Source organism: Cyanistes caeruleus, chromosome 3 (genome assembly GCF_971803275.1).
Source record: "Cyanistes caeruleus chromosome 3, bCyaCae1.hap1.1, whole genome shotgun sequence".
In the NCBI taxonomy this organism is placed as follows: Eukaryota; Metazoa; Chordata; class Aves; order Passeriformes; family Paridae; genus Cyanistes; species Cyanistes caeruleus.
The window spans coordinates 19,231,927-19,256,752 of NC_141703.1; the positions used below are offsets into that span (position 1 = coordinate 19,231,927).

The following is a 24,826-nucleotide window of genomic DNA, read 5'->3' on the forward strand; positions in this document are numbered from 1 at the left end:
CTGTTATAAATGGTGAATAATATATATAGCATGTGGTCATGTTTTATTTGTGGTGATGTCTTGGAATTCAGCTCATAAGACAGAAAATCAGTATTATAGAATTGGTTAAATAATACTGAGTACATATAAGAGAAGAACTGGAAAATGTGTAAAACCACATTGTTACTGAAATTAAGGGAATTACCAGAAAATCAGTTAACCAGCACTGTATGTGCATTAAAATTATCCTTTTAATTTGGATCAGGTGTGTTTATTTTGAAGCCACTCTGTTGATTATGTGCACTCATGGAGCTTGATTGGGTTCACAGCCTGGAGCAGCCTTGGAGCATGTGGTTGCAATTGTTTTTATATGAAATTAGACTGCCAAATGTGTCAGTGTGTGCTCAGTCTGCATCAGGTACTCAGGATTTTTGAAAAAGCAAACTGTGCTTTGCCTCTGCATCTGGGAGCAGCTTGTTAGATATTTTGGACACTATCTGCAGATAGGAATATGTAGGTGTCTGAATGGACTCGTTTTGGTCTCCATTTCTTTTTTATTTTTATGTCAGCCTATTCTGACAAGTATGTATAGATTTGGAAGGGGAAAAGTCCTTTCTTCCAATCAGTTCTCCACGCTTTAAGCAAACCTGTTTTTGAACTGGGCTGAACTGAAGAAAATGTTCTTTATTATCAATAAAATAATTTGTGATTAGAAGTTTGTTTTCCTGTTGACTGTTTATTTCCTTGTAAACTTAATCAGCAGCTATTTACTCTTCAAATTTAATATAAATTCTTGAATACAATAAGAAAAAATAAGTTTATAGTAATAAAAATTTCACATCCTGAAATTTTATTTTTTTGAGATATTTTCTGAGTGTTAAGGATGTTGTACGCTGTCTGTAGAATCTGAGTTATAATGACTTGTATGCCGATTTAAAGGGAGAGATCTCTGTAGAAATAGTTATATGCTATGTCATTCATTGATACTTCTAGTCTCCAAAACCCTTGGATGCAAATTAATTACCTGGCCCTCATTTTTGCTGTTTCTCATCTTCATCTATCAACAGTACATTTCAGAAAGAGGAAGTATGGATGTTACATTGCTAATATCCTTCCTCTATAAAGATAGAATATAGAAGATGCAAAGAAATCAGGCATCTTTTATTATTTCTAATAATAAAATTTAATTCTAATAATAATTTATTATTATTTCATTCCTTATTTTCTTGTTATCCCTTCTTGTACTTACTGTGTTTGCTGTTATTTCAAAGTGGCTCTTCCAGAACATGGGTAGGAGCACGCAAGGCAGGTCCAGGGAGATGCTTCTCCCCGTTTACTCTGCTCTTGTGAGACCCCCACCTGGAGTGCTCATCCAGCTCTCAGGCCCCCAAAATAAGAAGGACAGGGATTAGTTGGAGTTGGGAGTCCCTAGGGGGGGCCATGAAGATGATCAGAAGGCTGGAGCACCTCTCCTGTGAGAACAGGCTGGGAACAGGCTCCAGGGAGACCTTATAACACCTTCCAGTACCTGGAGGTGACAGGACAAGGGAGAATGGCTTTAAACAGAAAGGGGATAGGTTTGGGTTAGATGAAGAAGATGGGAAGAGATGTTTGACTGAGTGATGAGGCACTAGAACAGGTTATCCAGAGAAGCTGTGGCTGCGCTATCACCCTGGAAGTGATCAAGGCCAGGTAGAATGGGACTTGGAGTAACTTGATCTAGTGAAAAGTGTCCCTGGCTGTGGTAGCGAGTTGGAAGTACGTGGTCTTTAAGGTCCTTCCAACCCAAACCAGCCCATAATTCTGTGTTTCTAAGACATGATCCTGGAGAAAATAAACCTCTTCCTGCTATTCCTGCTCATAGTCACGTCAGCAGAGATGCAAGCACAGAAGTGGCAGGGATGGGTGGGAAGAAGAGTCATGCTGCCTCCTGGTGACCAGTTGTATCAGTGTGGGTGTCCCATATCCTCAGAGTGCTCTGTGTCCTTCTGAGGTGGCTGTCACTGGGCTCTGACAAACAGAGCAAAGGAACAGTGTGTCTGTGTGCTGGGAAGCAAGAAGTGTTTCTGTGGCTGTGGCCCACTGGACTGTCCTTAGTGCATTTTCATAACTGGCCCTGTGGGCTAGTGGGGCCTGCAGGGAGGGAGGAAAAGCTGTTTTGGGTTTGTGACTTTGTACTTTGCACAGCAGAGTGTGACCCCAGCCTGGAGCTGGCCAAGCAGGCAGTGTAGGCACAACTTGTGTGCAGATATCCCATGAGAGCACAGACCGTGTGCCCAGCGGGATGCAAGTCAATGAGCTCATTGTCCTTGCGCTCACCTGGCACAGGGTTGCAGTTGTCTGTATATGCACTGGCTGAAAGTGGAGGATAAAATTCCCCTGTTGCTTTTGGACTGCCTAGGTTCAAGGTAGGCAGTGATAGTGAAAAAGAAGACTTTTTAGTTCAAAGTGAGATCTTTGCAAAATATGTGCTTTCGTCTACTAAGGAAAGAGTATTCCTTTTAGTATTTCTTTCCTCTAGATAATGAGTGTACTTGAACAATGTTAAGTACCACAGCTCTTCCGAGTAGGGAGTACTGTCAACTCTTGGCTTATTTTCTCATGTAGTTTTGTCCCCAGTTTGGCTACAGCAGCAAAATTTCACAGTGTGTGCACAGACTTTTATGTCCATTTTCTACAAATTTTTTCTTTAGCATATTATGTGCTGTCATTTGATACTTCAGTTTTATATTCTTCCCTTCCTTTCCTATCCTGCTCCTACTGTGGTTTTCGTATCTGTCAAAGTGGCTTTATGGCTATTTGCAGTTATTTACCTTTTTCACAACTCTAGTTCACTATGGTTTATATTTTCTTCCAGATTGTTACATTACACTTTCAGGTCATTAATCTCTACATTCTCTTCCCAGGGAGATCGTGGAGACTCAGACCTCGATGATCTCCTGGAATTTTCTTTAGTGGAGTCCAAGGTCATAAGGCTGAATGCATTGTTTGAATATTCATCCAGCAGGACCTTTGGATATGCAGTGACTGAACTCAGCTGAGCACTGCTGCTTGCAATGATCAGTCTTTGTTTATTTAACCCAGTCTGTACTTTAAAGAGGTTTTGGTTACAGGCATATTTGAAGCCCTCTATATAGATCACAGCATCACCAACGTCCTTGTGTTATCTCTGAGAATCTTTATTGTTGAGAGGGAAGCTCTATTCTTTCCACATGGTTATATATTTAATGAGTTATTCTAATGGCTTTTAGATCTTATTATTTGGGGAATATTTTCAAAGGTGTTACATGGTCAACATTTCAGAAGAAAAGTGAGGCTGTATTTTTTGGCTGAGGGAATAAGACGCCTGCATTACCAGCTCCAGTAGAATTTAAATTTAGCTAAAAACACCCATAGTTCTTTTGGTTTCAGGAGGACCTCTCTCCCAAATGTGCTGAGCTAAAAGCTCTTTTCCAGATTTTGCTGTTAGACAACTCCAGGACTCGCCAGTTCACAAACTTTTCCAAACTGCAGACAAGTGATTCTGATAACATAGTGGGCAGTTTCCCTGTGGCTATTTCAATCCTTGGGACAGAAAAGAAAATGGTAAAAGTCACATGTGCTTCCACTTAAATTTCTTCTGGATGACAGGAATAGTTATAAAAGCTAGTTCATGAATATTCACAGGGAAGGAGAAATAGAAACACTAAAAAACTGGAGTAGAGGACTGAAGGTATAAGGTCAGGATATCTGCATCCCAGACCCAGCCTCTGAAGAAATCCGTGTGCGGAAGGTGGGATCATCTAGAGGGAGGGAGGTAGATTTTGGGTGTTTCCAGGGAGATTTATTGTAGGACATATTGGGAACAGTCATTTCAACTTTCATACGTATGAAGAGGTTGTTTCTTTAAAAATTATATATAAATGAAAAAAAATCTGCCAGACCTGCAGTGTTCAGCACTTAAGTCTCTTAGGGACTTTCAAAAGATAAGTGCTCAGAGCAGGTGTGATGCTTGTCTCTAGGTCTGTGGGGTGCGGTGTCTATGGGTGCAAACCTGTGACACTTTGTGACATCTGACAAAGAAATAGGGCTTTGATTCCTGCTCATGATTACGTTGTCTCTCCAGCTTCCTGAGATGGAGAAGTTCCCATCCAGCAGCTCACAGGCTGTTCCTACCTGCAGAGCAACGCTCCAGGTGAGCGGCACAACCACTTGTGGGATCCACATTAAGTCTCAGTTCTCCAGACTAGCTTCCAGTACTGCGCTCTCTTAGTGTGGCTGTTTCTGCTGAAAAGGTGCTGGAATGCTCTTGGAAGTGGCTGTGCCAGCAGTCCAGGGCAGGTGTTAATCTCCAGTGAAGGGGAGATGACAGGTGGTGGGGCAGGCCAAAGGCTGTAAGCTTTGCAGTCAGCACAGCTGGCATGGCAGAGCGACACGTGGCCAAATACCTCATCTTTGGGAAGGCACTTAATACCCACTGTGTTTTTATTTATCATTTTACATGCCAAATATATTATCTTTAATTTATGCTGTGAGAGGTTTTTGTGCTGGAGATAAAACTCATGTGATTGCAGCTCGGTTTTTGCAATATCCGTCCATTCTGCGTGGGCTATAAGAATCATTTTGCAGTAGGAATAGTTGCAGTATAACCATAGTCTCCACTGCAGCCATTTGAAACATTTTGAATGGTTGTGGCAAAAAGTATTAGGAAATGCAGTATTTGGACATCACTGTAAGTTAGTGCATGCTGCTCAAGGAGCTCTGCATTAGTCAGACCTTGTACTGTGGAATCAGTCATTCTATCACTGGCTGTGTCCAATGCTCAGTGCTGTAGAAGCAGATGAAAAATTCATAATGCAAGTGTGTATGCCTGTGTGAATACAATTACAGAAGGAATTCATCTGCAGTAACTTCAAAGAGCACTCTCCAGCAGGCAGAAAATCACAGTTTAACGCATGGAGTCTTCTGTCCCAAGACATTTGTTCGTGTTGCCTTACAGGGCACAGTTTGTCTTCAGCATATGCAGTACAAATGATGCAACCCCACTTTCAAGTACTCAGCCGAGACACACAACCCTCAGAAAGGCTCATTATTCCTTGGCTTCACTCTTCCTTTTATTTCTTATTTATTCAAACAGATTACATTCCCATTTGGATAGGATTAGCTGTGGTTTGAAAGTATTGCTGTGGCTTGTCCTGTGGACATGAGTGTAGTATTTAGCTGAGTGAGATCTGTTTCATGACCTGAAACCTCTTGGACAGAGCATACAAGAATGTCAGCATTTGTATCTAACTAGATTTCCTGTTGTATAAAGGCATGAGGCACTTTTGAGGACCTCTTAGGAACTTTCCCATGGGGTAGAATACAGCATTTGGGGGTTTCTTCATAGCTTTTTTAGGAAACATGGAATTTTTTTTCTCCTTCACTGTTGAGCTTCTTAGTAACATTAACAAATGTATTCAGAAGAAGCTAAAATAGCAGTGTTTAACGTTTGCTGTGATGGGGCACACAAGAGTGTCCTGCAGAGTGACCTGCCTGTGCATGCATTTCCCCAGTGTGCCCCCATCCCCATATAGCCGAATGGAACCCATATTCAGCTGTTTATCAACAGTCAGAAAGGTGGCTTTATCCTCAAACAATTAAATTTTGCGTTTTTAGGATTAAAAATAACCAGGTAAGTGCAATAGGTGTGATATATATTTGAGAGATGGCAAATCCCAAGTTTTTTAGGCTTATGCAGTTTTTTCTTCCAAATTAATATTTAAAAATGTGAAACAGGGCATTTAATCTGCTCTGGATAGCTGTGTTGCTCCTATGAACATGAAATATTTTTCCTAATTTCATTTAACAGTTTTATTTTGGATACAAGTAATTTTGTTAGTGTTGGAAACCCATGCACAGTAACATAGCTCTGATGTTGAAGAACTGAAACTCTAATTGACTGGCCTTGTCTCTCTCAAGGCAGAGTGCAACATAAACAAGAAAACACGAGCCATAAATGGTGAAAAGCTTACTTTTTGGATTTTAACCTCTTGAGCTAGACTACCAAAAACTGGTGCTGGGATCTAACCTCATCAGGAATGCACACTGTTCTTTTAATAGGAAACATACAGGTTTTTATCCTCTGTAATGGAGGTATTATTAAAACACAGTGTAACTGTTTTATGCTAAGTATGTGTTTCTTAGCACAAGTTAAATTGTTCCTTGGCTCAAATTGAAGTAAAGTAAGAATTTGTTTATATTAATATTAACAGGGTGCAAACTAAATTAAGCCCAATGGTAGGCTCTTCCTTGCTCATTCACCCCTGGGAAAGCACTTCTAGCACCCCAAAGGAAACTTGTGTCCATCTGAGGCCATCCTTCTGCTAAGGGGGACCTCCTGTATGTGCACTGCTGTTCTGAGGAGCATGGCATTGTATAATATTGTCCTAATACATATTGTACTAATTCAGTATGTTTTTGATAAGTCTGACTCCCTTAGTTTTAATTCATGAGCTCTGAAGAAACTTGTGGCTAGTGTTGTATACAATGACTGGTGCAGAATTCAGCATCAGGAATGTGAATACTCTGGTCTGACGTCCTCTTTTAGCATTTCTGTGCAATTTGGCTTTTCTGCCCATGGCCAAATATCCTTTGCTGCATTCAGGATCTTCCTTGTGATGGAGACTGCTCTTACCAGCTGTATCACATCAGGTCCTGATGTTGCTGCTCTGTAAATGATAGTAACCTTGCATGGTCCTCTGTACCTGATGTAAAGCCATCTGTAGTCAGAGAGAGATTTCAGTGAACTTCGTGTCAGACCCTTTCCCAGGAACTGAAGCTACAACAAAGAACTCCCATTCCCACAAGAGATTGGAACAATCTCAAAACTCTCCATGTTTGCAACTGATTCCAGCTGCTGTGGTGTGGCTTATCTCATCCTGAGTAACACTGAGAACCAGAGCTTACTACTTCTCCAAACTGAACCCACAAGAGGAGAATCTGTTCTTTGCTTCTCTTTTTATTCCCCAGTGAAATGCAGTACTTAGTACTTAATAGCAAACCTCTGATTTCTAACTGCAGTCCAGTGTCAGAATCAAGGAACTGGAGACTAGTTCCTCATTTTCATTTTTCCTAGACTTTTCCCATCACTTTGAGCCACTGAATAAATTACCCCTGTGTTTTCTTGGTTATAATATCTCCTCATTGTACTCCACAGCTGAAGTGAATTCTCAGAGAGCAGGAAACTCTTTTCCCAAAGGTATTTGTAGTATATTTTCTTGATATGGATGGACTCTTGAACTTTTCCTAGTTACTTATATGTATACATTTCTTAAGAAAATTGAATTAGTCCAATTCCTTTTTTTATCTATTGTACTCTTTATATACATGATCAAGGTGGTGAAACTGTTTTCACAAGAATCCAGCATTGAAAGAAGGGTGATTTTTTCTGAGATGCTGAAAGAGGGGACCTTAAGTGTTTTACCAGTATAAAGAAAGCCAGTGTATATTTGTATTTCAAATTGTTATGTAAAGACATTTGAAGCCTCCTGTAGTTATTAGGCATGTTCAGATGGATCCAGGGATATCATGCAGAGCTGCAAAAAGCATTTTATGATTCAGGCTGGTATCTGGTGATGCAGTATTCAGAAGAACTGCTTGATGCTTTCCAACAGCACTTTACATTTTAAGCTATACTAGTCATTTTCCAAATACATTCTGAAGGGCTGGTGGCATTTCAAGAATGTGCAGAATGAGGGGGTGCAAAATCTAACAGGCAAAGAGATGTGAGGCTGCTGTGGCTCTGTGTCCCGAGGTCTGGCTGCATCTCCAAGGCACTGTATATGTGTGTATAAAAATGGTTTCACAGACACACAGATGGGAGTGCCATCGATGGCCTGCTTGGTTTCTCCTCTCCAGCTGTGTAAGATGAAAGTCAAATATAGACATCTATATAGCACATCTTTATACACAAATATACATATACCATGCGTGTATGCACATCCGTGTTCCCACGTAGCTGTTCTGTAGCTGCCCCTGGATCCCTCCCAGTCTGCTGGCACCTGGGCATGCAAGCCAGTTGTTGGTACCCCAAAACAGGGACCTCTCTGCCCAAACTGCTGCATTCAGAGCCTTGTACAAACATGTGCAGGCAGAAGAGACTGCCCACAGGGGTGGTCCTCTCCTGTGATAACTTGGGGGGCGATGAATGTCTGTGGTAATTAGCTATTGATCAGCCCCCCTGCTGAAGAGGCTCTTTGCTCTGAGCTGCTGAGGCTCAGGCTGCCTGTCTCAACTGAGATGTTCCTCTTCTTCCTTTACAAGCTGGTGTGATAGGCAGGAACCCTGAGGTGAGGTGGTACCTAAAGGTTATGAATTATGCTCATTTCCTTAAGGACCCTGTTGAATATTTGTTACAGCATTGTTTGTATTTTATTTTTATTTTTTTTCATGGAAAGCTGAGTGTAAATATGATTTTCTTTTGATGCTTGAGTTGTGTGATTTTCTCCCACTGACTTGACACTGCTGGGAGAGGGGGGCTGCACAGACACAGCTTTTGAGAAACTATAGCTGGAACCTTGCGCCCCTGTGGCAGATCGCTGGGAGGCTTTCAGGAAGGCTTTGAGCTATTCAGTGGGAAACAAAGAGAGCACTGGTTTGCTCTGGAAAGATGAGTCGGTACCCTGGAAGGAAGGAGGTCTTGGTGTGTGTCATATTACTCTGAGTCAGCTTTATCACTGAGGAGATTTAATGATAAAAGCATGTTTATTCAAAATACAGATTTACAGGAATGGAATGAAGTCATTAAAAAAGTTAAAATCACAAAAACACATTGCTAGGGGTACACAACGCAAGTTCTTCTTTTCAGCTTCAGCAATTTAGGTACTTTGTGAGGCTACTTTGCTCTTGCAGCATGCTTTGCAAAGTACTTGTAGTTAAATGATGAGTTATGGGGATCTGGCTTTGGTTTCCAGAGAGAGCTGCTTTGGGTAATCCTCTCCACTGCTGGCTCAGGAGGGAACAAGCTTCTGCCTCTTTCTTGTGTAACTGACCCTGGTCCCTGTGGTGGGTCAAAGTCACTCACACCCACATCTCACCACCCTGGATTGATGAGCATTTCCTCATAGCAGTGGTTTAAGTAGGCATAAAACTGTTTCATTGTGTTTTTGTACTCAATGCAGCATGTGACTAAAGTGTTTTATTTCACGAGCAATAACAGTAGTAGATTTTTTCTTTACCATATTGATTATACTTGCTACTCTGCAGAGAAGCTACCTCAGGTCTGTAAACTCATGGAAAGAGGAACAGAGCACCTGGGCACTGTGATCTTTTCCTATCTAAAAGATTTAACATTTCCAAGGACCTGCCAGAGTCTGGTTTCTTACTGAGTTTGTTTTGTTTTGTTGCACTGGAAGTGGTCTTTGATGGAATGGAAATAATGAAGAGGGAATGCCTAAAGGAAAGGAAGTAAACTTATTAGAAATTTTGAGCTTCAGATCTGCTTTTTTCTGGAACTTGAATAACTTGAGAACTATTTTTTTTCCGAACTGTTGAAATTAAAGTACAAGCCCCTAGGCTGAATTTGTGACTGAAACTGAAGGAAAGGATAGAAGATAGACTGAACTTCAGATATTAAAAAATATGATTCTTGTTGCATTTAGGGTGAAATTAGAAAGGACTTCTGTCCTAAATGGAGTGAAATTAGTTGATCCAAGATGACCTTTTCAGTGTATTGCACTGATTTGCTGTCCTGTAGGATGAAACAGCTGAGGACCAGAATTGTGGGGATAACCTCACCAGGAAGGTGTACTGATCAGTAAGATAGTCCTGAGTTGTGAGTCAGTAAAATGCATTTCAAATATCAACATGTAGCGTGAAACAGTGGACCGGTCTTGAAATTAGAATAGTTTCAATAGAATAGTTTTCATTACATAATGATGGGAATGCTTTTAGATAGATATTTGAGATGCCATCTGCTTCATCAGCATCAACTGTGGTCCTCAGTTTTGAGGACCAAATACCTTCTACAGCCTAAATGTCTGAGCCAGTGATAATCCTGAAGGTTGCTCTAGTCATGATAGCTGCTGATGTGCACTGTCTTTCTCCATGTAAATAATGTTATTCAAGTGTTTTGTTCCAGGTGCTGGCTCTCTCAGTAGGTGTCAGCTGGAAGCAGTGCATTGGTACCAGCAGAATCACTCTTAGAGCAAAATTGGTGTCATCGCTTCACTGCTTACTTGGTTGACTTTATCTCAACAATTTTTTTCATTAGCTTTGAGAACTATCTTATCTAATTCTCTGCTGAACTACTGAAATCTCTGGTGTCCTTGGTGGGATAGGTCTGTTCAGTTTTTCCTTCAAAATACAAGGAGGTTCCCTAGGTCTGCTGTGTTGCGAGCATCTGGTAAGGCTTTATTTATTTATTACTGCAGAAAACAGTGGATTGAAATGAAAAAGCAATAACTTGACCTTATTTCAAAACCCAAATATTGGTTTTCTTCCCCCTACTGATAAATGGGCTTTGGCAGTTGGTAATCAATAGTTTCGACCTTTTGAATGTTTGTGGGATGCTACGCTAGATGCAGAGCAATTAATTGTTTCTAGTGGCTGGAGAGGAATTTGAATGTTCTGCTGGGAAATGATTAGGCTTTATGGATCTTTCAACTCTGGTAAGACTCCAAAAATGTGTAAAAACTCTGTTTTGTAAATTAAGATCAGAAACTATTATTAGCTTTTGTTTGTAGTTCAAATGTGATGTCATATTTGGCATAGTGCTAAAGAAAAACTCCCAGCTCGTGGATCTGTTCTTTCTCAACTCGGTGTCTTCGGTGTTTACTCTGGAGGCTGTCTGTCTCTCCAAAAGAGGAATGGTTTGTGTGATACCAGCTTTCTGAGGGCTGATTTAGTGTTATCACCCTCATGGGAAGAAGGACAGGAGGCTTTGTCCAGAGCTGCTCATGACTGCATGATTTCCAGCCAGCTTATCCTTACATAAAAGTGTCACAACTTTAACTTTTCAGGCCAGTATAAAGTTTTCTAAGAACATTCCAGATAGACAACCCTGGACTTTGTGGGAGGGGCGCACAGGATTTGGTCCTGAATTTTTGGCCTATTTTTCCAGTAAAATAAATATTTATTTATATTGCTAAATGATTATATATATATATATATATATATATATATATATATATGCTAAAAGACTAATTTAGGGTTAAGAAAGACTTGCAGAATCATATCACATAAAACCCCTTGTGCCTGGTTTTGTGAAGCATCACAGGAGACAATGTTCTTCCAAGTTCCGTGAAGTTACAGTGTGTTAGTTGCCCTTTTGTAGCATCTTTTCCAGCCTTGCTGTTTCCCCTCTGCAAGGAGGGTGGGGACTGCTGAATTTTGAAGGGACTACATTAAGTAGGAGTCACTGTAGTTGTGGAGGAATACCTTGGTCTGTAGTAAGTCTTTTTTCGATTATTTGAAGTTTTCCATATTTATTTGAATAAAGTTTGAATCTACATAAAGCTTAAAACCCTCCTGTGTATTGTGACTATTTAAATTTAATGTACTTTTGCTACGATCAGGTGTAAACAAAGTCTGTTTATTGGAAAGGCAAGTATAAAGAAAGGGGAATAATATTTATCATTCAATTAAAAAAAGATGCTTTCAAACCAGGAACATGATCAGTTTGTAAGGACTGTCTTACTAATTTTCTGACATCATTGTGTTCAATAATTGAAATTATTGAGTTCATTGCCCAAGTATGTGTGTTTGCTAAGACCACTTTAGGGTTTGCAGTTAAAGGTAAAATATATATTTATCAGATGACTGTTTTCTGTGTTTTGTATGCTGGCTGAAACATCCTCCTTACTGTAGAAGTCTGTAGAAACATTTCCTTCAAAATGTGGAGTTTCTTTCTCTTACAAGATTGAAAAGTAGCTTGAGGGGCAGAGGACCCAAAAACAGTATTAGAATAATGGCAGATTTACAGCCTGGTAACTTGTGAATTAATAGGATCATAAAGTAAGCTCACAGTACTAGAAAGAAAGCACTCCCCTCTTCCTGGAGGAATTGTACATGTATAGCTACACGTATCCTGAGAGGAGGCATTTTGCATCATTGTTGTATTGGGCAAAATAGAAGAAATACTAAAGAAGTAGACACTGAAGAGATAAACAGAAGGGTAAATATTCCAGAGTTGGAATTTGCATTTATAACTCCACATCAAAGCTAGGTGTCATGAGTGAAAGAGCTCAGTGTCACAGGCTGAAAGGGCAGCCCTGTGAGTGACCTTTGTTATGGCAATGGGGAGGCAGGGCACTGTCAATAAAAAATGGTTGATGCTGTTGTGTCTCAACCTCAGATGGCTCCTGCAAGGCCATGCAGCCATCTCTGTGCGTGCTTTGCAGCATTCCCTGCCAGATAAGCTCCGTGACAAGAGCTGGGGCCAGCCCTTGGGGCTGCAGTGGTTATCTGTGGCATTTGTCTTGATGCTGCCTGCTGCAGGTTGGAAATTCTCCTGGCTGCATCTCACTACAGAGATTAATACAAATTAATACAAACCTTCCCTGAATGGTAATAACTTATAGAAAATACTTAACAGCTGGATTTTGTGGAAGGCTTTTGTTGACATTCACTTAAGATAAACATCATCATTCCTTGGTCATTTTGCAAGTCATGAGCAATGACATGATTTTGGACTATTCTGTTTTAGACCCTAATGGCAGTGTGAGCATTGTGCAAGCACTGTTGTCTTGTATGGACTTGTTTAAACTCCTAACAGGTGTCCTAAAGGCAGTAACACCTCCAAAGCACTTTTTGTAGTGTGCCAAGTAATAAGTAGTAAAAATTAAACAGATGTTCATCTTCCATGCTCCTGTAAAAGTTTTGCCTCAAATATTCAGCCTAGCCTGGTAAATAGTCCTGATGTGCCTGCCCCTCTTGGCACATACATTCTACATGTTTTGCATGTGTTGTGAAGCATTTGGTCAACTCTTTCTGTGGAATATAATCTGATATTAAAATATCCAGTTTTCAGGTTTCTACAGGAAGTAACTGCTCATGAAGTACTACCTCACCTCTCTGCTTCGGTAGCTCTAGCCTGGTAAGAATCTCATAGTGTTACAAAGAATGGGATCATCACAAAGCAGCACCAAGACATTTAACTAATGTTGCCACTCCATACACACAAATGTTTTATTAATAAATAAGCCACTTTGAAAGGTACACCAGTTGTTACTCTAAAAAAAAAAACAACAAACAACAGCTTTTACGATGATAACTTTTTTAAACTAAATTTTAGGAGAGGTGAAGAACGATCTCTGTAGAACTGTGCTCGCACAAACTGAAATGGCTTTCCAAATACAACAGCTGGATTTTGTGTGTGCAAATGGTCTTGGTTTCTAACTAATGTAATACTTCAGTAGAGGAAATTCAGCATGAAAACTGTAATGTAAATATTTTTAGTCATTATCTATCTATCTGTCTATCTATCTATCTATCTATCTATCTATCTATCTATCTATCTATCTATCTATCTATCTATCCTGAATGTGCTGCCAGATGCTATAGGCTAATGTCTCCTGAGACTTTGTGAGACAGAGGAGGTGGCAATTCTCTGAGCCTGTTTAGTGTTTGCTTCATATCCTTCCAGATCAGAAGACATTGGGATTTATTGTCTCTCCTTGCTCTCCAAGTATTTGCAACCTCAACAGCCAGCAAAGAAAGGATAAAGAGTGATACTGCTGAAGGACATTAATCCAGGAATTCATCTAAATTCCTGCAGTAATCAATATATCTATTGGGGATCAATCATGTTTCTAAGTACTAAATAAACCCAGATATTTACAGTTGATACTAAGGTGCCATTTGACTTACAGCCCAGCCTGATTGGTTTTTTGTGGTTCGCCTATCACATAGTAAGGGAATTAAGAAAATGGTTCTTGGATCTCTGCTGCTTTGCTGTTTAATTGCCCTTCATAACAGTTGGAAGCAGCTTTCTGTCTGTTACTGACAGATATTTAGTCCAAAATAATTGTGAAAATCAATAGCCTGTGGAGCATGTTAGCAGCTATAAAAGACAGCTCCCACACCCCAGGCTGAGTGTCCACAGAAGGTATTTTGTGAAGTACTCTGTCTGAACTTCTGACTTACACAGTCTTCTCATGGAGCCCCAAATATGCCAAGTTTTTACAGGTTGCTTACCATAGTCTGTTAAGGTTTTGAAATTTGCCAGCTTCTGAACAGAATATTATGTCAGAAATATTTCTCTCTTTTTTCTTTTTCCTCTTTTCTCCCTGAGGTTCAGTAGTTCCATTTGGAGTCAATGACACTTAAAGCTCTTTTATAGTGCTTCAGGCAAATAGTCATGCAGTTCAAGTTCCAGCAGTTTATAGTAAAGAATTGACTTTAAAGATTATAGAAATGTGATAATTGCAGGTTTATTTTCCTCCTTAATTGTGCTGCTTATATGCTTCTAATGGTGGATTTGTGTAAAGGAGCTCCAAAAATGACACTAGCATTTCCTTACCTTATTCCTGATGCATCTGTTCTCAGTAGTATCTGCTGACCTTTGTTATCAAGGTAAGTTTGTGCTGCAGAATCAGCTGATTTAAAACAGGGAGTTAAATTTATTGATTATGAACTGAAGTTTTTGTAGTTTTCCCTCATTTTTACAGTGTTCAGTCTTTGTTCTTATTTTCTAAAAACTCTTGAATGGTTATTCTTTACAGCCATTTCAGTTCATGCAACAAAGCAGAAGAGGTCCAGATCCCTACTACACTGCCTCCCAGGATGCTGTTCACAAATCAGGAAGAGGAAAGTTGCATGTAGAGGACTATCCAAGTGCCAGAGGTGTCCTCACTGGACTACAAACTCTGTACCTGCACCAACTGAAAGCACTTTTGACTTTCTGTAATGCTGGTGGAATTTAACTGAACTTGAGATTTCTTTGGTTAATTGAATGCATGATGGAGAAAACCTATAGTGATTATTTCATGATGGATGCCAGGAAAAAATGCTTAATATTTATGTTAGATGAGAGCAATTAGGTTGATGAAATACAGTCTCCATTATCACCCTTTTGTCAATGTGTTTGTGAAATCTGAGCACAAATCCAATTGTTACTGATTTGTTCCTCCAGCTTTTGGCATTGGAATTGGGGTGGCAGGAAATTCAGTTGAGACACTGCTATTTTTGTTCACCATACAGAGTTTATATTTTAAAAATAAATAAAGTTATTTTTACAGAAGGGCAATAATGCGTGTGAACATAAGAGAAAAATCACAGAGGAGAAATCAAATCTTTAAATGTTAAATAAACTGCTTTACAAATTAGAAGAGTCATGCCAGTTCCCATCCTATCTGAGACCTTTCTGCACTGAGAGTTTGGAAGACTGAAATGTGTATTTTGCAATAGACAACAGTATATATTTCTGCTTTGGTGTTTTTCTTTTTTTCAAATGCAGATGCATAAAGAAAATTTTCCTTTGTGCTCTTCAGATTAATTAAAGATTAATTAATTAAAGATGTCTGCTGTATCCAGAATAATGTATTAGACTGTAAGGCAAGAATGGAACATGATGATTCAGGCTGACCTCTACTGAGGCCAACTTTTCCTGGATCTGTCCTGGCATCCTGCAGTTGAAATAAATCAACTTGTGATATTTGTTTCCATTAGTAAAAAGTTAAATGCAAATGAGCACTTACACTAATTTTTGTTAGATACACAGGCTCCAGATGTCAGGTATGTAAGATGTTTGAAAATTTGATCCCTTTTTTCCCCTTAGCCTTATTGTGCTGAATAGAAGATGTGTTACTGAGGACTGGATGACCTAACTAAATGTTTGATTTAACTTATAAATAGTAAAGCTAAGAAAGGCATTATAAAAAGAACCAAAAGCCTGAGAGCCTCCTGGTCCCCAAAATTCTGGCTGGCATAGAGGCTTAACTTTAAGGCAGAATAGGTACACCCTGTCATCTGACAACTGTTCCTGGGACGGGAAGATGGTATCTTAAAAACATGAATGGTTAAGAGAAAAGCATTAGTAAAGCAGGACAAAATCAGAACAAAATCTCCACAAGAGTGGAGAAAATACTGTGACCAACAGGTTTTTCAGGCTAAATGTTGACAGGATAGGGCTGGGAATTTTTACCAAATAAAGTCTCTCTTCATTAATTGTATTGTATAGAAGGAGAAAGGGCACTGCATGTTTTTTGTAAGAGAGTTGGGCTTTATCAGGCAAATTCACAGTTCCATTGTGCTTTCTTTTTCTGGCACAATTAACATGCAAAAGCAGAAATTTGGTTTTATGAGTCAGAAATGCGTAAATGTTTATATGCACAGCTCTGACCACACACATGACTTACGTTTCTGATACAGCAAATTAACTAGACAGAGTTAGTAATGAAGGTCAAAATCTAATAAGGTTATCTGCTTCAGTGTACTGTACTTCATTTCAATACAAAAATGGTGAAGCTGCACTAGGCATTGAAGCCAATGCACATGCAAAACTAATGACTACATTTTCTACTGATTGACACAGTTTGTCTTGCTCAAACTTCTTTGGTTCCAGGAATAAAATAACTATTGACCTAGTTCTAAAAATATAGAAGATCAGGTAATATCTTAATTCTGATTTATTTGGTTCAAAACTTGAAACGCTGTCACTTGCAGCTGGAAGATAAGCAGTGGTAGGGAACAGTGCCATCATGAAATGCTGCAGACTGAAAAAAATCACCTGCTTGTCCTGGGATGAGTGCCATTGCTGTCTGACAGAAACTTTGGGCTGGTTTTTCCTCCTCTGAATGGGATGCAGATGTTTCTAATGGAAGAAGAATTTACCTGTACAGTATAGGGGATGATGCAGCAAGAGGAAACAGCATTTTGCATGTGACTTCTTGTATCCAAACACAGGACTTTTTTTTCTTTTTTTCCTTTACTCTAAAGGCAAGCCCACAACCTGGTAATTATTAGAAGCAGATTGCTCATATACTGGAAGAAATTCTTGGCAGCTGTTTGTTTTGGATGACTCCATTTTAAAATAAATTCCTAACAAAATAATAGAGAAAGTATATGTGGAATATTGTATCTTTGTTTGTCATTTATGCTATCGTGAACAAAGTTTCATTAGAGTTATCATAATCATTCTTACATGGTAGTTGGGCATCTAGTTAAAACTATGTATATTCATAAATAACTGGGCTTCTGCCTGGAATATTAAGGCAATATATTACATTGGTTTTCCTTATTGCCTGTGCTTCACTCTTTTTTTTTTTTTCCCTTATTTTTTGGGTTGGGCATTAGATTTGAGAGGTGGGTCCAATATTTGAATCAAATTATTGGATTATTTCAGTGACTTCCCTCAGCCCTTTTTGCACAATCATTTGATTTCTTGTATTGAAAGTGGGCTGCAGTTAATCTTCCAGGATGGTCTTACTGAAAAGGGAAATTGAGTGGATTGATGTTTTCCCATTTGTCTCTATATCCTTTTAGATCCCAACTAAAGGTGAGACAGCAAAATGAAAATCAAAATCCTGGAGTCTGGAGATTAGAGATAGAGATGTCAATCTCTTGCAGTCCCTGAACTCTTGCTTCAGCAAGCTCCTACCAATAGCCAGTTTGTTCTGTAGGATATTGCAAGATGCTTTTTATTACCTCTGTTGACAACCACTTCCTACTCTCCATTCATGCAAGAAGTTTTATGGGCCCTGAGCTGTCACCTTTCCCCCACTTTGAACTTGCATCCTTGGATGAAATCTGGACCTTCTTGCAGACCTTCTTCCTTGCATATTTGTTTAATTTCATGCTGAGTTGACTGACTTCTTGCTCTGGACTTTGTCTTGATGTGACCACATTTTGTTTTCAGTATAAAAAGTTGCAGTAAACCTATTTCCTATTTTATAATTGCAGTTCTTTAATTTAGTACATTTTAATGTATCTGTCCATTTTAATTTTTTTTTTTGTGTATATAATATTAAATAGGGAAGAAAATTCAGGATGATTTGAAGGAAAGCTTTATCAGCATTAGCATGGGAATAGTTCTGTTATTTCTGGGCAAGGGCCAACAAATGAGTTATTCAGGACATGATAAATTGAGGGGGAAACTATTTTAAGAAACTTCTCTGTTATGTATAACCCATATAAATTACTGTATACATACAGAGGAATACTTTCAAGAATTTTAAATTATTGTTAAAAACTAGAATGAATTCAAAATATAAATGTAAGTTTTTTAGAACAATCCTATTGATCTAAGAAGCTGATGGTTTCTAGAGCAGTTTAGATGTGATGAATCCTTACCAAAGGAAGACAGGTTCCAGGAGATGCTTGACTAGGTGGGATTACTGGCTGACTCCCTTGAGGACCACATCTCTGTCTCCATTACAGTTTGTCTGTTGTGAAGTCCCCACCTCCAGAACTCATGGGCCTGAGGCAGATGTTCCAGCTAAGAAGACCCCAAAGTCAGGAATTTCTGTCCCCTCAGTCACCTGTTTGCTCATTCCCAACCTTTGTCCTAGCCCCCCTGGTGCAGCCCCATCAGGCACACTGTCATCGCATCTCCAGCAGCAGTGTGTTATTTTGCTGAGCACGCATAAGAGGAACCAAAGGGTGCTTGTATTTTTAGCAGAACAACATTCTAGGCCGGGGTTGATTTATAATGGCTTTTATAAGGACCAGGTTTGGTCAAGAAAGAAAACAAATGCACTTGAAGCACGCAGGCAGGGCCCACAAAGGGTTGGTGAGACATGATTTTTGTCATCTCTATCAGGGCCTCTTCCATGTTGTGCAACTGAGATCACTGGCATCCCTTTGCTCCAGGGACCCCTTGGAGCTGTGATGAAACACACATGTTGCCTCTGACTTGAGGATCCTCTTTTTCCAAGACTGGATTATTTAGTTTGATGCAATTGGAGCTTGAGAAACTTCTCTGGTGGTGTAGAGGACTTCCTTTCAGTCCTCCAGAGATGCCAGCAGCAACATTTACTCATGTGATGACTTTATTTGTAAGAGTACAATTATTCTTCCTGCTTTTCACCACACTGGCTTGCCCAGTGCCTCCAGCCATAACATTTTAATTCTGGAAAGTGGAAAAAAATAACATCTTCCTCTGAGATACTTAGTCAAAATAAGTAGTTCATTTGAAGCTCACTGGTGATCAGGAATGTTGAAAGAAAATCTAATGGAGGGATTAATTGTGGTTTTGGGGATGGGATATATTTGACCATAATTGTGATCTGATCCTTAAAAGAACATAGAAAAAGCTGGGCATGGTTCACATTTCTAATGTCTAATTTTTCACTGCTGATAGTGGGTCTAAGCAGTTTGCTGGGCCTTAGGAATAAGATCTTAGGTTCGTAACAGGTTATTTTGTAGACACAGTTCAGTAGCTGTCAAAAAAGAGAAAAAAGATAAAAAAATTTAGAGTTGTAGAGAAGGAACAAGGAACAACCAGAAACAATTTTTGAAGCAGTTGCTTGATCCATTTCTGCATCCTGTGCTTTGGTTTGCCTGGGAGTAGCATCAGGGCCCTCAAGCTGAAGTTGTTTTAGGTGAAACTCACCCAGAAGATGGACTTCAGAAGCACACCTAATGTTTTCTGTGTGCAAAGGGACATTGAGTCTTACCTTGTTCCAAAATAATACTCCCAAACAGGTATATAGGGCCAGGTCCCCCTCTTGTACACCAGCCCCCATGGTGCTGGAGATGTGGAGGCAGCTGGAGAGGCTTCTCTCTCAGGGGTGGACAGGAGTGTGCTGTATGGCTGTGCTTGCTGTGTGCTTGTTTTCCTCCCTGGGTGTCCCCAGGCACTGGGGACCTGACACTGGGCCAGGCTACACCTGTGGTCTGTTCTGCTTGGGGGAGGGATTTCAGGACCTTAATTTTAATGGAGAAACGAATGGAAATATTCCTGAGAGTTACTGAAAAATAAAAATGGCCATATTGTTTTTCTTGTTGGGTCATTTGGTAACTAAGGACATTACCAGGAACAATGTGTTTGTTGTATCCCTTTCTCCATGTAAGACAGAGGAACACACATCCTGTAGCTAATACAGTCCACATCCCTTATTAAGGACAAGCTTATCTCTCTCATGAGAATTAGATATACTACTGCTGCCTGGGAACGGGATCCTCTGGCTGAACTTCACTCCAACTCTGTCCTGGAAGTTTTCCCTCTGTAACCTTTTCATGTCAGAGGACATTTTCTTCCTCCTGGTGATGCTCCATCTTCATTCATTCTGTCCTATGTAATTTCAATATAGTGTCCTAGTTAATTGTCACCATCTGCATGTAAACCACAACAGTTTCTTTCTACCACATCACAACAGTGACTGAACTCTGGCTACTTGAAATGTGCCCAGAAGAAGACACCTAGCTCAGATCCTTTGAGTTACTCTCTGCCGGTCACTACTTCTATTTGCCAATTCCACATGTTACTTGGAATCACAGGACCAAAGAATGTTTTGAGTTGAAGGTCTCTTAAAGATCTCACAGGCATGGGATCCCTGTCATGGGCAGGAACACCTTACACTAGACCAGGTTGCTAAAAGCCCCATCCAGCCTGGCCTTGAACACTGCCAGGATTGCAACATCTACAACAGTGCAACCTGTTTCAGTGCCTCATCACACTCATCACAAAAAAATTATTCCTCTATGTCCAGTTTCAACTCTCCTTCTTTCTTTTTTAAAACTCTTACTACATGTTGCTACATGTTACTATGTGCCCATGGGAAAAGTCCTTCCCCAGCTGTCTTGTAGCCCCCTTCAGGTACTGGCAGGTGCTGTGAGGTGTCACTGAAACCTTCTCTTCTCCAGCCTGTGTAAACCCAGTTCTCTTAGCCTGTCTAGGGGTGAGGGACTCCAGCCTTGTGGACCCACTCCAGCAGGACCATGTCAGTCTTGTGCTGGGGCCCCCAGAGCTGGCCTCAGTACTCCAGGTGGGATCTCACCAGAGAAAAGTAGAGAGGCAGAGCAGGGTAGAGGAGAGACTTAAGCTCCTGCACTTTGGTGGCTTGTTTTGTCAGTCTCAGCTTGCTGGGAGTGAAAGCACAATATGTGTTTTCTGAGCCACAAGCATGTGTGAAACTGCCTGGGAAGCACACCTTGGGAACAGTTAATTATAGGAGCATTTAAATTTAATTTCTTGACACATAAAAGCCATTCAGTTTGAGGCAATTCCTTGGTGCAGTGCCCCAACCATGTGCCATGAGGCTGAAGAAGGGTTTCAGCAGCAGAAGGTAGGCAGCAGTTTGAGAGGAAGGGGCATAGCTATAGATGCACAGAACATTTGAAAACCCCAGTAATCAAGGAAGGGAACATTTTAAAACAGAACACTCTGCAGAAATAGTGAAAATCTTGAGGGAAGGCTCTGGCTCCATGCTCTCAAACAATTTTTCTTTTTCATCCAAGTAGCCTAAAGAATTGTCTGCAGTGGCCCTGCCTACATGAGCAGTGAGATTTTTGCAGATGTCAGTCTTATTCATTCCAAGGTCATAGGCCCTGGTATCAATCTTGTTTTTTTAATATAGAAATGATTAGTAACTAACATGCATGTGCCCACATAGTAGGAATGGTGCTGATTGGGTGGTGAGCTGTCAGCTCTCCCTCTCTCTCTCTCCTTTCCTCTGATTTATGTGCAGGCTTTGGCTGCTATCCCTGGAACCAGCTGCTATCGGACTGTGGAAGGCCTTCTGATGCCAGCAGCAGCATCTGGATGCCTGGCACAGCTCTTTGAACAGTTGTCTTGATTTCTATTGCGGTCAGCGTGCAGCTGGAATTTTTTATCCTGCCTGGGCGATTTTTCTCTTTGGCTCACCTTGAATTATTTGGAATTTATGTGTTTCCATCCCATGGGGGAAACAGGACTCTTTGCAGATACTTCTCAGTACTTGCGTAGAGAGTCCTTGCAGCTGAAATATAGGAGAATTCTCTTCTGCCTTCGTGTTTGTATGTGCTTTTTACAGGAGAAGTAATTTATTTTTACAGAGAAATTTTACACTACAATTTACTCTTACCCTGAAGCTATTGCACACTTACAGAGCAGATGCTGGGACTGTGAGTACAAAAGGAGAAACTTTTGTAGAGATGACTGCAAAATATTTATAATATGTTCTGTATCAGAAATTTCTAATTATACAAGCAGAAACTTTCTACATTGTGTATTTTTTTGGATCTAGGGCAGGATTCCTACTGGGAAATACTGATATGAGAACAAAAATTCCTATGAATTAGGGTTGTGATGGACCTCTCCCACCCCATCATCTGGGTATGAGGGTATGAGGAACCAGGTTCAGGGTCTTGCTTTACCCGATTCAGTGCTGTGACAACCCGGCTGAAAATTCGGGGTGTTTTCCAGAGCAGCCTTTTTTCAGTCCGGCTGAGATGTATGTGTGCCTGAGAGACAGGAGCTTCCCTCAACCAAGGGGTGAACTGGGGAGATGGAGGAGGATGTGTCTGTCCCCAGAATGTTAAAGAGCTATGTTTTGTGAGGCAAAATTATAGATATCAATGCTGCAATTTCTTTATTAAAGGTCTTGTTTGGCCCGGGCCGTACCCAACCACTCATTGTTTTCTCATGCTTCCTTACTCTGTTACTGCATGTGGGTCCAAGACGTCTGGGGTGCAGGTTTCATTGTCCTAGAAATACACCTCCACTGCCCTTTGCTGTGCTGAAACAGATCCTTGCCTGGCAGCAGTTTCCTGCTTTGCAAGCAAGCACACAGCACTCAGCAGGAGAAGCCAGAGGATTGCTACCAAATTAGGAGACTGGGTTGCTGGCTAGGTCAGCAGAGGTACTGTGGAAAAGTAAAAGACAGCTTTCAGATCCACCAGCTGCTCTGAAGAGGCCTGAAGTAATTTCTGGAGCAACAGCTATTTTTGGGATTGCAGTGCAAGTGAGCAAATGTTATTGGGTTGCCTGGGGCTTCCTTAGGGCTGGGCGGTTTTCACTTTTGGCACCTTTGGACAGCTTTGTTTTGGAGAGAAAACTTCATTGTGTACAAAATGAGATTCCCAAAGTGCACTGGGGGAGTCCTTCCTGGGAAAGCACGAAGCAGGGTGTTGGCACCTGTAGTGTGGCTGCTGCTGGGCTGACAGCTGTAGCCACAGTGTGAGCTGGGGCTGGGCAGCCTGCACCCTGCCCGGCCCGGCTGCTCCCCTGCTGCACCGGGCGGAACACAGGGAGAAGGGGTTTGGCCTCCTCAAACTCTTGCATCTCTATGGAAGCAGCCAAGGAGCCAAGGGGAGACTTTTGCAGGTGATTGCTTTGAGCTCCACCACCCTGAGTTGTTGGTAGCAGAAGAAGGAAAGGAGAAGCTGGATGTGGACAGCTAGGAATAGCTGCTGGTCCCATTGAGAATGGACAGGCTGGGGACTGCTTTCATTTGTCCCCACTGGTCCCTGTCACCAAGGTCCCCCCAGAGGCAGCAGTGATGCCCCTGCCTCCCCATGGCTAGCCCCTCCCAGGTGATTTTGGGGTGCAGATTAAAACAAGGCAGAAGTCTTGTCAGCAGGTATTCATTGTAGTTCTGACCTCTTCAAAGTAACGGGATTAATTTGGCTTTTGAACCAAAAGAGTTGGGGCATCTTTAGTTCATTTTGTGCTAACAGCAAGTGAGCAGCGTTACTCACAGGACTTTCTGCGATCTCTCCTACCTGCATTAGCTCAGTATTTCCCTTGCTTGGCAGATGTGTTAACTGCAATAATAAGGGAAGATGTGACTGTGGTTACACATGGTGCTTGGCAAGGACTCTTTGTCCTGTACGTTAGCCACAGATTTATCCTTCTGCTATGCATACCGTCAGTTTTTAATTTCCTCCCTTTATTCTGTATTCCAATTTCCCTTCTTTTTTTGTTCATTATCTTTTCCTTTGCCTAGCCCTGTTTCTCCCTGTGGTACAGTGGCTGCTGCCTTTTACCTTGGATCTCTCCTCAAGCACCAGCGAGAACAGAGAGTGTTCACACGTACCACACACAGACATTTCCTACACACATACACACACACCATGCCTTGGGATCCCTGCCCACAAGGACACGTGCACATGCCCAGCTATGTCTGATTGGTTTTGCACCAGTAATTTAACCTAAGCCAACCAGCTTTTATTAAACCCACCACTGTCAAATAGGGCATAGGCAAGAACCACAAACCATATGTTTCTTCTGTTCCACCACATGCTGCTCTGCCTGCATCTTAGAAGTAACATGGATATGCCCCCAGGGAAGTTACAGGAAGGTGGGGTGTTTACTAGAAGACAATCTTGGGATTTGTAGTTTGGACTGATCATACTGTAGATAAATCTGTGTGTATGTTCTGTGCATTTCAACTATCATCTATTATTACTACAGGCTTTTCAGGTTTTTTTCTTTTTCTTTGAGCCGGGGGAAGAGTAATTTTTGAATATTTTGTAATATATTGTTTGTTACTTAAAGGCAGGTTGTTTGAAACATGAAGCTGTGTGCTAATTCCAGCTCCATTCTAGAAAATATATGTATAGTCAAAGAGGAGGCTCCAGATTCCTGGGTGTTATCCAGAGTTCATTCCAATGACACTTTAAACAGAGACAGAAAAAAAGAACAATTTCTAACAGGCTGACAAAATATGGAAGGTTTTCTTTTGTTTTAATGGACAATTTACTTTGTGCCATACTTAACTGGCACTGCTGATGATATATACTCAATCTAAACCCCCCCTTAATTTATAGACTGTTTACATTGGAGAATATCTTTCTCCAAAATTGTGTTGCTATTTTTATCTCTGTTAGTGTTGATGTATGGAGGATGAGTGATGAGAATTGAACATTAACCATTACATTAGGCTGCTCCAAAGAATGGTACTGAAATGCCCTTAAAAAAACACTGTTGGAGGACTTAGTAACATGTTAATAGTTGTGTTAAAGAGCA

General features: G+C 40.7%; 1 protein-coding gene and 1 long non-coding RNA gene across 2 annotated transcripts in view; both read left to right on the forward strand.

The window, feature by feature from the left end:
• ARHGAP6 (Rho GTPase activating protein 6) overlaps positions 1-24,826 on the forward strand; it is a 318,428-nt gene that overhangs the window by 22,357 nt on the left and 271,245 nt on the right. The window lies entirely within an intron of this gene.
• On the forward strand, positions 299-16,997 carry LOC147653994 (uncharacterized). The gene is made up of 3 exons (XR_015284209.1): positions 299-492; positions 12,961-13,033; positions 14,661-16,997. It is a non-coding gene; the product is annotated as an uncharacterized LOC147653994 (long non-coding RNA).